At 45.4% G+C, this 13,877-nt stretch overlaps 1 long non-coding RNA gene and 1 pseudogene across 1 annotated transcript in view; both read left to right on the forward strand.

Annotated features, from left to right (window-relative positions):
• LOC134944509 (uncharacterized) overlaps positions 1–13,877 on the forward strand; it is a 63,420-nt gene that overhangs the window by 31,699 nt on the left and 17,844 nt on the right. The window lies entirely within an intron of this gene.
• Positions 5,491–5,609, forward strand: LOC134946069 (5S ribosomal RNA; annotated as a pseudogene).

Below are 13,877 nucleotides of genomic sequence, written 5' to 3' on the forward strand. Positions count from 1 at the left end.
CAGCACATTTTCAATCAAGAATGGTGGAACCTTATAGTCTAAGGTTCCCTATTTTCAATCAAGAATGGTGGAACCTTATAGTCTACCTCTGTTTATACATGTCACCAAACAGAGAACTTAGGAAAATTTCAAATCCTGAACGAAACTATTCCTTTTTACAGGAACAAGTGCAACCTCATTGAATACCAACTACAGAATATTCAATGAGGTTGCACTTGTTCCTGTAAAAAGGAATAGTTTCGTTCAGGATTTGAAATTTTCCTAAGTTCTCTGTTTGGTGACATGTATAAACAGAGGTAGACTATAAGGTTCCACCATTCTTGATTGAAAATAGGGAACGTAACATCATCTAATTTCAACCAAATTTATATATATTTTTTTGAAGTCTATCTAGATTCCAAACCCCTGATGAAGTCCTAACGGACGAAACGCGTTGGGTTTTGCAACGTCTGGTTAACAAAGTCCTTATCACAAACATCTGGTTGGAGATACATCCATTTCGAGTTCTGACTGTGATCACCTGGCTGTAAAATCCTCACATCCAACTGTAATTTATGTATAAGATTGTAATATTGTTTTATATGAATTTTTAGAAGGTTGTGTCAATAACGAACGCTTAGGATAAATATCGTTTGTTTCTGTACAATAAAAACTTTTAATTATTGTCATACAAAAGGCATATTGGCTCCCACGAGAATCCATTTCTATTTGTAATCTACTTTTAATACCTTATCTGACAGAGGGTATTTCTTGTTGGTTTGAGACTAGAGGTATAGCGCAAGATATTAGGGTTGATTTTTTGTTTTGTAATATATATATATATATACATACATATATATACATATAAAAGGCTAACCCTGCTCAACCCTGGTTTACCGCCCCCCTGGCACTGCTTCCAAATTCATTGACAACTTTGCTTCCTGGCTTCCTCACTTCCTCTCTTCTGACATTCCCTCCATTATCCTAGGTGATTTCAACATCCCTATTGACATTCCCACACAATCCCCTGCCTGTAAACTCCTTAACCTCACCTCTTCACTTGGTCTCTCCCAGTGGACCTCCTCACCCTCCCATGTGAATGGAAGCTCACTGGATCTGGTCTTCACTCACCGCTGTGATATTTCTGATTTTTCCAACTCCCCATTTCCCCTCTCAGACCACCACCTGCTCTCCTTTAACCTATCTCTCTCTGCTTCCCCATCTCTACCTCCTAAGGCTACCATCACTAAGCATAACATTGAGGCTATTGACACCACATTCCTTTCCTCCCTGTTTGACTCACTTCTCTCTCCTATTCTCTCTCTCTCTCGTGCCCTGAACAAGCCACTTCCACATACAATGCATCCCTTACTTCTGCTCTTGAATCTGTTGCTCCACCAACCACTATTCACCCTCGCAAATTAACACCTCAACCCTGGCACACCAAATGCACCAGATATCTGCAAAAATGCTCACGTACTGCTGAGCGACACTGGAGGAAGTCACGCTCTAAGGCAGACTTCCTCCATTTCAAACTTATGCTCTCATCCTTCAGTGCTGCCCTTTCTCTTGCTAAACAGTCATACTTCAAAAACCTCATCTCCTCCCAGTCTTCCATCCCCCAGCACCTCTTTGCCACTCTCAACTCACTCCTCTGCCCACCTCCACCTCGTCTCCCTTCCTCACTCTCTGCTCTTGACTTTGCCACTTACTTCACATCCAAAATTGACTCCATATGTCAGGACATCACACCAGACCATCAGTAACCAGCCTTCTCCCATCCCTTACCAACCCTCCCCATCCCTCACACCAACTCTGACATCTTTCTCCCATGCATCTGGAGAGGAAGTCATGGTCCTCATTCGTTCCTGTCCCCTCACCACCTCCCCACTTGACCCTATCCACTCCCGCCTCCTCTGCTACCTTTCTCCTTCTGCTTGTTCCCATCTTTCCCACCTTCTCAATCTCTCCCTCTCATCAGGCACTGTCCCCTCTGCCTTCAAGCATGCACTCATCTCTCCTATTCTTAAAAAACCTACCCTTGATCCAAACACTCTCTCCAACTACCGACCCATCTCTCTCCTCCCTTTTGCCTCCAAACTCCTTGAGCGTATTGTCAACAACCACCTTACTTCCTTTCTTTCCTCACACTCACTGCTCGACCCATTCCAGTCTGGCTTCCATCCTCTCTACTCCACTGAAACTGCCCTTACAAAAGTATGCAATGACCTCCATGCTGCTAAATCTAAGGAACACTACTCTCTACTAATATTTATTGATCTCTCTGCTGCTTTTGACACTGTGGCTCATCCTCTCCTACTGCAAATCCTTCACTCCATTGGTCTGCGTGACACTGCCCTCTCTTGGCTGTCTTCCTACCTTTCTGACCGTTCATTCTCTGTCTCCTCTCATGACTCCACCTCCCCCTCACTTCCACTAACTGTAGGGGTACCCCAAGGTTCTGTCCTTGGTCTTCTTCTCTCTTTATACGTCCTCACTAGGTAAGCTCATTAGTTCTTTTGGTTTCCAATATCATCTCTATGCTGATGACACCCAAATCTATCTTTCCTCTCCAGACCTCTCCCCTGCTCTCGTATCTCCAACTGTCTCTCTGCTACCTCTTCCTGGATGTCCCAGCGCTTTCTAAAACTTAACATGTCTAAGACCGAGCTGATCATCTTCCCTCCCTCCCGCATAACCTCACCTCCTACAATCTCATTATCTATTAATGGCACTACTATCTCCTCTAGCCCACAAGTGCACTATCTTGGAGTAATCCTTGACTCCTCCCTCTCCTTCAAACCACACATTCAGCACCTCTCACAAACCTGCCGTTTTCATCTAAAAAATATTTCCAGGATCAGACCCTTTTTGACCCAGGATGCTACTAAGACTCTTATCCACTCACTGGTCATCTCCAGACTAGACTACTGTAATCTCCTCCTGACTGGCATTCCTGACAAATACCTCTCTCAACTACAATCTATCCTCAATGCTGCTGCCCGGCTCATTTTCCTCATCAAACGCACTACGTCCACCTCTCCTCTCTTACTAGCCCTTCACTGGCTCCCCTTCCCTTTCAGAATCCATTTCAAGCTTCTCACACTCTCTTACAAAGCCCTCACCCACTCCTCTCCCATCTACATCTCTGACCTTATCTCCCTTTATTTTCTCCAAATACGGTGGTAATGTTTAGACGTTACTCCTTTACTGGCCTGAATAAGAGTGGGGATGACTTCCTTGGGAATACCCTTTCGGGCTAGGATCCGACGCTCAACAGCCATACCGTCAAACATAGCCGCGGTAAGTCTTGATACACACACGGCCCCTGCTGTAGTAGGTCCTCTCGAGGAGGAAGAGGCCGAGGATCTTCTATGAGCAACTCCTGAAGATCTGGATACCAAGCCCTCCTTGACCAGTTTGGGGCAATGAAGATTGCTCGAACTCTTGTTCTTCTTATTATTTTGAGAACTTTTGGAATCAGTGGAAGTGGAGGAAAAACATATACCGACCAAAACACCACCTGGGTCACCAGTGCATCCACTGCTATTGCTTGAGGGTCTCTCGACCTGGAACAATATCTCTGAAGCTTCTTGTTTAGACGAGATGCCATCATGTCTACTTGAGGAACTCCCCAAAGACTTGTCACCTCTGCGAAGACTTCTTGGTGGAGGCCCCACAGGAAATTTTTTAGCAGTTGGGCAAAACCATGTGCACTGCAGGGGGGTGTCAAAGTCAGAAAAATATCACGATGCACACTGCCATATTTGCACCTCACACAGGTCTGCGCTGCGCATGCGTGCGCTCTCCCGTGCATGCGCATACTCGCTGTTGCGGGCACCCGCGGGCGCGCGGTATGTGCATTTACGGTAGAGTTCATGTGTTCGTAGCGTGCGACTCAATCGTTACATATTTTCACTATATAATGTATTTTGTAGATCATGGTCCCTTTGATAGATTCTGAAAGTTTGGTTAATGTAGAATGTTCATGAACAGAGAAATCCCCCTTTGTTTGATACGAAGGGTCAGACAGGAGTAATACAGTGGTGTTTAGTATCCATCGGAAGAGTATTTAATTAGCAATATTCCGGTGTTGGTTTGAAGCGGATTAATCGCTCGTGCGAATAATTATGGACATAAGAAGTTTATGTCCATTTACTATTATTTGCACTTAATTATCCATGCGGCGGGAAACCCAGTTTCCCTCCCACCTGTGCAGTTGGAAATCGTCACAGCCCACCTGTATGAATCAACCTATGACCTTTTGTTATAATGCGAGGAGGAATTCCTGTGTCCAATGAACAATGAGATTGTAGGGACCATTGAATTGCATTGTGTGTGGGGCATAAATAGACAAGCCGATCACATCCAGCTCACTCTTCAACGGTTATCATTGCTGAAAATCGGGAGCTGGATGTCCAGAGGCGCATGCGATCGTTTCCTTTGTGCGTAAGTTTTCTCCGCAATCATATTGTCTTTCTTGATGTTATGGGCCATATCTCTCTCTCTCTCTCTTCTCCTCTTTCTCTCGTAGTCTCTTAAACGTAATAGTATTGTATTGTATTTACTGTGTAGTTACCTGGTTAGTTAGTCTATGTTATATTGTAGTGTATGACTTGTATGGTATTAATTATTTTGCAAGTATAACATTCATAATATATATATTAGGCGTTGGACCCTAAGCACGGTATCTGTGTATTTCTTATAGTGTTAAGTATTCTCAGAGCGTCGGTGACGCTCAAACAGCTTTTAAGTTAATAAGGTTACACTGTGTTGCATCTACACCCTATCTCTACACTAAGGTTTTACAGCATATTACATTGTTTATGGTTTAGATATAAAGGTTTAACATTGTGAGCGTCTGCGCCGCTCGTGATCTCCTCGTGGTCTCGAGCGTCCGCTACGCTGATAGCGTAGCATTACGGTAGTCGCTCACCTATAAGTGTGCCCGATACCAACAGCGTATTCTCGTGAGCATCTGTATCGCTCGAGCAGCCCGCTCCCGATACAGCGTCCGTTACGCTATAGCGAATCATTACGTTAGTCGGCAGCCAATAGCGTGCCTGCCTGTGATCTCTTGGCCGTGAGCGAACGTGACGCTTGAGCGTCTCGACCACGGCTAAGCGATTGTTACGCAACGAGCGTACCCTTACGGTACTCCATACGTAAACAGCGTACAGTGTTCTTAGACCTCATAAAGGGTTTTATATAAGATAAATATTTAGCTTTATCAGGGGGCAGATATAATATTTGCAGAGAGAGTTAGATTTGGGTGGGTTATTTTGTTTCTGTGCAGGGTAAATACTGGCTGCTTTATTTTCACACTGCAATTTAGATTGCAGATTGAACTCACCACACCCAAATCTAACTCTCTCTGCACATGTTAAATCTGCCTCCCCTGCAGTGCACATGGTTTTGCCCAACTGCTAACAAAATTCCTGCTGTGATCAACTTGGAATAACCCCCATTGTCCGAATAACCAAACACCCTCTCATTCACAAATTCTTGTGATATTACTGCCATATGTCACTGGCCACGCCCAATCTCGCCTGATCTTGGAAGCTAAGCAGTGAGAAGCCCTATTAGTACCTAGATGGGAGACCGCTAGGGAATATTGGGTGCAGTAAGAAACACTCTTGATTTCATGTGAAAAGTAGAAGTGTTGGAGCAACATTTGACCATTACCGACCTCATTCGTTTATCTATCTTCTCCATTAACGCTTTGACCACAAATTTATACTTGATTGCTGTTAGAACCTAGATGGGAGACCACTAGGGAACATTGGTTGCAGTCCATAACACCCTTGAATTCATGTGAAAAGCAGAAGTGTTGGAGCAACATTTGACCATTACCGACCTTATCTGTTCATTTATCATTTCCATTAATGTTTGACCTCAAACTTATATAAAATTTAATTACATTACATATCTTTGATTGGATCATCAAATAGCTAATTAGTCCATACCAGGAGATATCATCACAGTTGACATTTGATATGGGACTACCTTGTAGTCCTAATTATTGTTTGAATTTTCTTATTATCTGAAAAAAAAAATATTTCTGATATTTGCACCTCAGGTGCCACTGTCACCTAAAATACTTAGAATCATTGGAGAATTTGCTACTCCTAGTTTTTCGTAACAGATATTTGAGAACTGTTACCCATATGAGGAAAGGTGCAATTCTGTAACCTTCCCCATTGTATCATATGTGTGTTTGTTTGTGTACCGTAAATTTTAATACATACTAATTAAAAGTTAAGTTTTATTCTACAAGAGTCTTTCTTTTTTCTTCGAAATCTCGACACGTACCATTGACTCTGGGTCAGGGGCGGATTGGCCCACTAGGGTACCATGCAAGTCACCGGTGGGCCGGCCCTACCCCACTTCTGCTGGGCCAATGCACATAGTGCGCTCTGCGCTGAGCCGGGGACTGCCGCTACTGCGATCGGAGCTCTTAGATTGGGCAATGGCTGCTGGTCACTAGAGGCGGTTTCTGCTCAGAAACCGTCCGCGGAAGCTCCCGCCTGCGAGCTGCTGCCAGTTTATGTTAAAATCAGTGGGGTGGGGTTTAAAACCATCGGAGCAGTTATCAGGCAATTGGCGGTGTAATGTGGGTGGAGCGGGAGCACTGGACTCCCTGATATCCGCTCCTGCCGTGCCGAAGCGAGCAGTCAGTAAACCTGTGCGCAATGAGAACTTGTGCTGCATGCTGCCTTTTGAAATAGTAAGGCAGCGTACAGCCTTTAACAGCAGTCAGCATTTGTTGTGCGCTGCACTGTGTATGTGTGGCTGTTGCCCCGCCCCTGCCTATACACTTGCTATGATCACTGAAGCTGCAGCACAGCCATGGAGTCTGCAGATATCTGATGTGGAGCCTTGTGGACTGCACTGGGAACGGCCAGCAGCAGTAGAAGAGGGGGTAGGTGAACAGAGACAAGCCTGTCTGCCCTATTTCTCCAACCCACCCCTTACTTCTTCCTCTCCCCCATGTTGTTTGCCTCTCTGACTCCGCCCCCCCTCGCCATGTCTCTATCACCCCCTGTCTCTCTGACACCGCGCCCCCCCCCCCCCGTGTCTATCTATATTACCCCTCCGTCTCTCTGACACCCCTCCACCTGTGTCTATCTCAATTACCCCTCTATCTCTCTGACAACCCTCCCCCCGTGTCTGTATCCATTACCCCTCTGTCTCTCTCTGCCCCCCACCCGTGTCTGTCTCTATCACCCCATGTCTCTTTGACACCTTCTTTCCCTCACCATGGCTCCCATTTCTCAACACTAATTTTTCATTACCATTAACATTACCGCCAGCCACGTTATTTTACGTGAATTCAGTACTGAAGCTGCTTCCTAAAACACCCAGCAGCACTGTTTGTCACATTGAAACAGTGCTGACGAATGAAAACAAAGCAGTTTTTTTCTTCTTCATAGATTGGTGTATGCGCAGTGCATCTTCCTTTCTGCCACTGCATGCAGAACTTCAAGTTGCCTGTACCCCATTTCCAGTACTGCCCGAGTGATATGACCAGGCATGGTTCTATCTCTTCCCTCTGTCTGTATCTTCTGTCTGACTGTCCCTCCCTTCCATCTGTATCTTTACTGCCCACCTGTCTCTCCTCCCTCTGTCACTCTGCTCTCTGTATCTTTCTTCTTCCTGTCAGTCTCTTTGATCTGTCTCTCTCTTCCCACTGTCCTCTCACATCATCTGTCAGTCTCTTCCCTATCTCTCTTTTTCTCCCATCTGCCTCTCTGCTAGTATTGTGTTTCTGTTGGATATATGTAGGTATTGGAAGTTTCAGGGTACTCCGTCTGTGGGGGTACTTGCATTTATTTACGGTATTGTGTTTCCTTTGGATATATGTTAGAGATGAGCGGGTTCGGTTCCTCGGAAACCGAACCCGCCCGAACTTCATGTTTTTTTACACGGGTCCGAGCGACTCGGATCTTCCCGCCTTGCTCGGTTAACCCGAGCGCGCCCGAACGTCATCATCCCGCTGTCGGATTCTCGCGAGGCTCGGATTCTATCGCGAGACTCGGATTCTATATAAGGAGCCGCGCGTCGCCGCCATTTTCACACGTGCATTGAGATTCATAGGGAGAGGACGTGGCTGGCGTCCTCTCCGTTTATAGAGAAGAGAGTGAGACAGTAGAGAGAGACACAGTAGTAATTTTGGGGAGCATTAGGAGGAGTACTAGTTACTTGCTGAAGTGATAGATAGTGTGACTGTATATTATCTGACTTGTGGGGGAGACACTGACAGTGGGGAGCAGTTAGAGTCTGAGAGCAGGACTCAGGAGTACATATAACGTACAGTGCACACTTTTGCTGCCAGAGTGCCACACTGCCATTGTGACCACACTGACCACCAGTATAATATATATTGTGATTGTCTGCTTAGGAGTACTACTTGCAAGTTGCTGATAGTGTGACCAGTGACCTGACCACCAGTCACCACCAGTTTAATATATATATATATATATATATATATATAATTGTATATAATATATATATAATATTGTATACCACCTACCCGTGGTTTTTTTTTTTTCTTTCTTCTTTATACATACTACTATAGTAGCTTACTGTAGCAGTCTGCGGTGCTGCTGAGCTGACAGTGTCCAGCAGGTCCGTCATCAGTCATTACATAATAAATATATATACCTGTCCGGCTGCAGTACTAGTGATATTATATATATATATATTGATTTCATCTCATTATCATCCAGTCTATATTAGCAGCAGACACAGTACAGTAGTCCACGGCTGTAGCTACCTCTGTGTCGGCAGTCGCTGGTCCATCCATAATTGTATACCACCTACCCGTGTTTTTTTTTTTTCTTTCTTCTTTATACATACTACTATAGTAGCTTACTGTAGCAGTCTGCGGTGCTGCTGAGCTGACAGTGTCCAGCAGGTCCGTCATCAGTCATTACATAATAAATATATATACCTGTCCGGCTGCAGTACTAGTGATATTATATATATATATATTGATTTCATCTCATTATCATCCAGTCTATATTAGCAGCAGACACAGTACGGTAGTCCACGGCTGTAGCTACCTCTGTGTCGGCAGTCGCTGGTCCATCCATAATTGTATACCACCTACCCGTGGTTTTTTTTTTCTTTCTTCTTTATACATACTACTATAGTAGCTTACTGTAGCAGTCTGCGGTGCTGCTGAGCTGACAGTGTCCAGCAGGTCCGTCATCAGTCATTACATAATAAATATATATACCTGTCCGGCTGCAGTACTAGTGATATTATATATATATATATATATTGATTTCATCTCATTATCATCCAGTATATATTAGCAGCAGACACAGTACGGTAGTCCACGGCTGTAGCTACCTCTGTGTCGGCAGTCGCTGGTCCATCCATAATTGTATACCACCTACCCGTGGTTTTTTTTTTCTTTCTTCTTTATACATACTACTATAGTAGCTTACTGTAGCAGTCTGCGGTGCTGCTGAGCTGACAGTGTCCAGCAGGTCCGTCATCAGTCATGTCCGACTGCAGTACTAGTGATATTATATATATATATATATATTGATTTCATCTCATTATCATCCAGTCTATATTAGCAGCAGACACAGTACGGTAGTCCACGGCTGTAGCTACCTCTGTGTCTGCAGTCGCTCGTCCATCCATAATTGTATACCACCTACCCGTGGTTTTTTTTTTTCTTTCTTTTTTTTCTTTCTTCTTTATACATACTACTATAGTAGCTTACTGTAGCAGTCTGCGGTGCTGCTGAGCTGACAGTGTCCAGCAGGTCCGTCATCAGTCATTACATAATAAATATATATACCTGTCCGGCTGCAGTACTAGTGATATTATATATATATATATATATATTGATTTCATCTCATTATCATCCAGTCTATATTAGCAGCAGACACAGTACGGTAGTTCACGGCTGTAGCTACCTCTGTGTCGGCAGTCGCTGGTCCATCCATAATTGTATACCACCTACCCGTGTTTTTTTTTTTTTCTTTCTTCTTTATACATACTACTATAGTAGCTTACTGTAGCAGTCTGCGGTGCTGCTGAGCTGACAGTGTCCAGCAGGTCCGTCATCAGTCATTACATAATAAATATATATACCTGTCCGGCTGCAGTACTAGTGATATTATATATATATATTGATTTCATCTCATTATCATCCAGTCTATATTAGCAGCAGACACAGTACGGTAGTCCACGGCTGTAGCTACCTCTGTGTCGGCAGTCGCTCGTCCATCCATAATTGTATACCACCTACCCGTGGTTTTTTTTTTTTCTTTCTTCTTTATACATACTACTATAGTAGCTTACTGTAGCAGTCTGCGGTGCTGCTGAGCTGACAGTGTCCAGCAGGTCCGTCATCAGTCATTACATAATAAATATATATACCTGTCCGGCTGCAGTACTAGTGATATTATATATATATATATATATATATTGATTTCATCTCATTATCATCCAGTCTATATTAGCAGCAGACACAGTACGGTAGTCCACGGCTGTAGCTACCTCTGTGTCGGCAGTCGCTCGTCCATCCATAAGTATACTAGTATCCATCCATCTCCATTGTTTACCTGAGGTGCCTTTTAGTTGTGCCTATTAAAATATGGAGAACAAAAATGTTGAGGTTCCAAAATTAGGGAAAGATCAAGATCCACTTCCACCTCGTGCTGAAGCTGCTGCCACTAGTCATGGCCGAGACGATGAAATGCCAGCAACGTCGTCTGCCAAGGCCGATGCCCAATGTCATAGTACAGAGCATGTAAAATCCAAAACACCAAATATCAGTAAAAAAAGGACTCCAAAATCTAAAATAAAATTGTCGGAGGAGAAGCGTAAACTTGCCAATATGCCATTTACCACACGGAGTGCCAAGGAACGGCTGAGGCCCTGGCCTATGTTTATGGCTAGTGGTTCAGCTTCACATGAGGATGGAAGCACTCAGCCTCTCGCTAGAAAACTGAAAAGACTCAAGCTGGCAAAAGCACCGCAAAGAACTGTGCGTTCTTCGAAATCCCAAATCCACAAGGAGAGTCCAATTGTGTCGGTTGCGATGCCTGACCTTCCCAACACTGGACGTGAAGAGCATGCGCCTTCCACCATTTGCACGCCCCCTGCAAGTGCTGGAAGGAGCACCCGCAGTCCAGTTCCTGATAGTCAGATTGAAGATGTCAGTGTTGAAGTACACCAGGATGAGGAGGATATGGGTGTTGCTGGCGCTGGGGAGGAAATTGACAAGGAGGATTCTGATGGTGAGGTGGTTTGTTTAAGTCAGGCACCCGGGGAGACACCTGTTGTCCGTGGGAGGAATAGGGCCGTTGACATGCCTGGTGAAAATACCAAAAAAATCAGCTCTTCGGTGTGGAAGTATTTCACCAGAAATGCGGACAACATTTGTCAAGCCGTGTGTTGCCTTTGTCAAGCTGTAATAAGTAGGGGTAAGGACGTTAACCACCTCGGAACATCCTCCCTTATACGTCACCTGCAGCGCATTCATAATAAGTCAGTGACAAGTTCAAAAACTTTGGGCGACAGCGGAAGCAGTCCACTGACCAGTAAATCCCTTCCTCTTGTAACCAAGCTCACGCAAACCACCCCACCAACTCCCTCAGTGTCAATTTCCTCCTTCCCCAGGAATGCCAATAGTCCTGCAGGCCATGTCACTGGCAATTCTGACGAGTCCTCTCCTGCCTGGGATTCCTCCGATGCATCCTTGCGTGTAACGCCTACTGCTGCTGGCGCTGCTGTTGTTGCTGCTGGGAGTCGATGGTCATCCCAGAGGGGAAGTCGTAAGCCCACTTTTACTACTTCCACCAAGCAATTGACTGTCCAACAGTCCTTTGCGAGGAAGATGAAATATCACAGCAGTCATCCTGTTGCAAAGCGGATAACTGAGGCCTTGACAACTATGTTGGTGTTAGACGTGCGTCCGGTATCCTCCGTTAGTTCACAGGGAACTAGACAATTTGTTGAGGTAGTGTGCCCCCGTTACCAAATACCATCTAGGTTCCACTTCTCTAGGCAGGCGATACCGAGAATGTACACGGACGTCAGAAAAAGACTCACCAGTGTCCTAAAAAATGCAGTTGTACCCAATGTCCACTTAACCACGGACATGTGGACAAGTGGAGCAGGGCAGGGTCAGGACTATATGACTGTGACAGCCCACTGGGTAGATGTATGGACGCCCGCCGCAAGAACAGCAGCGGCGGCACCAGTAGCAGCATCTCGCAAACGCCAACTCTTTCCTAGGCAGGCTACGCTTTGTATCACCGGTTTCCAGAATACGCACACAGCTGAAAACCTCTTACGGCAACTGAGGAAGATCATCGCGGAATGGCTTACCCCAATTGGACTCTCCTGTGGATTTGTGGCATCGGACAACGCCAGCAATATTGTGTGTGCATTAAATATGGGCAAATTCCAGCACGTCCCATGTTTTGCACATACCTTGAATTTGGTGGTGCAGAATTTTTTAAAAAACGACAGGGGCGTGCAAGAGATGCTGTCGGTGGCCAGAAGAATTGCGGGACACTTTCGGAGGACAGGCACCACGTACAGAAGACTGGAGCACCACCAAAAACGCCTGAACCTGCCCTGCCATCATCTGAAGCAAGAAGTGGTAACGAGGTGGAATTCAACCCTATATATGCTTCAGAGGTTGGAGGAGCAGCAAAAGGCCATTCAAGCCTATACAATTGAGCACGATATAGGAGGTGGAATGTACCTGTCTCAAGCGCAGTGGAGAATGATTTCAACGTTGTGCAAGGTTCTGCAACCTTTTGAACTTGCCACACGTGAAGTCAGTTCAGACACTGCCAGCCTGAGTCAGGTCATTCCCCTCATCAGGCTTTTGCAGAAGAAGCTGGAGGCATTGAAGGAGGAGCTAAAAGGGAGCGATTCCACTAGGCATGTGGGACTTGTGGATGGAGCCCTTAATTCGCTTAACAAGGATTCACGGGTGGTCAATCTGTTGAAATCAGAGCACTACATTTTGGCCACCGTGCTCGATCCTAGATTTAAAACCTACCTTGGATCTCTCTTTCCGGCAGACACAAGTCTGCTGGGGTTCAAAGACCTGCTGGTGACAAAATTGTCAAGTCAAGCGGAACGCGACTTGTCAACATCTCCTCCTTCACATTCTCCCGCAACTGGGGGTGCGAGGAAAAGGCTCAGAATTCCGAGCCCACCCGCTGGCGGTGATGCAGGGCAGTCTGGAGCGACTGCTGATGCTGACATCTGGTCCGGACTGAAGGACCTGACAACGATTACGGACATGTCGTCTACTGTCACTGCATATGATTCTCTCACCATTGAAAGAATGGTGGAGGATTATATGAGTGACCGCATCCAAGTAGGCACGTCAGACAGTCCGTACTTATACTGGCAGGAAAAAGAGGCAATTTGGAGGCCCTTGCACAAACTGGCTTTATTCTACCTAAGTTGCCCTCCCACAAGTGTGTACTCCGAAAGAGTGTTTAGTGCCGCCGCTCACCTTGTCAGCAATCGGCGTACGAGGTTACTTCCAGAAAATGTGGAGAAGATGATGTTCATTAAAATGAATTATAATCAATTCCTCCGTGGAGACATTGACCAGCAGCAATTGCCTCCACAAAGTACACAGGGAGCTGAGATGGTGGATTCCAGTGGGGACGAATTGATAATCTGTGAGGAGCGGGATGTACACGGTGATATATCGGAGGATGATGATGAGGTGGACATCTTGCCTCTGTAGAGCCAGTTTGTGCAAGGAGAGATTAATTGCTTCTTTTTCGGTGGGGGTCCAAACCAACCCGTCATTTCAGTCACAGTCGTGTGGCAGACCCTGTCACTGAAATGATGGGTTGGTTAAAGTGTGCATGTCCTGTTTATACAACATAAGGGTG

The sequence above is a fragment of the Pseudophryne corroboree genome, chromosome 7 (genome assembly GCF_028390025.1).
Source record: "Pseudophryne corroboree isolate aPseCor3 chromosome 7, aPseCor3.hap2, whole genome shotgun sequence".
Classification (NCBI taxonomy): Eukaryota; Metazoa; Chordata; class Amphibia; order Anura; family Myobatrachidae; genus Pseudophryne; species Pseudophryne corroboree.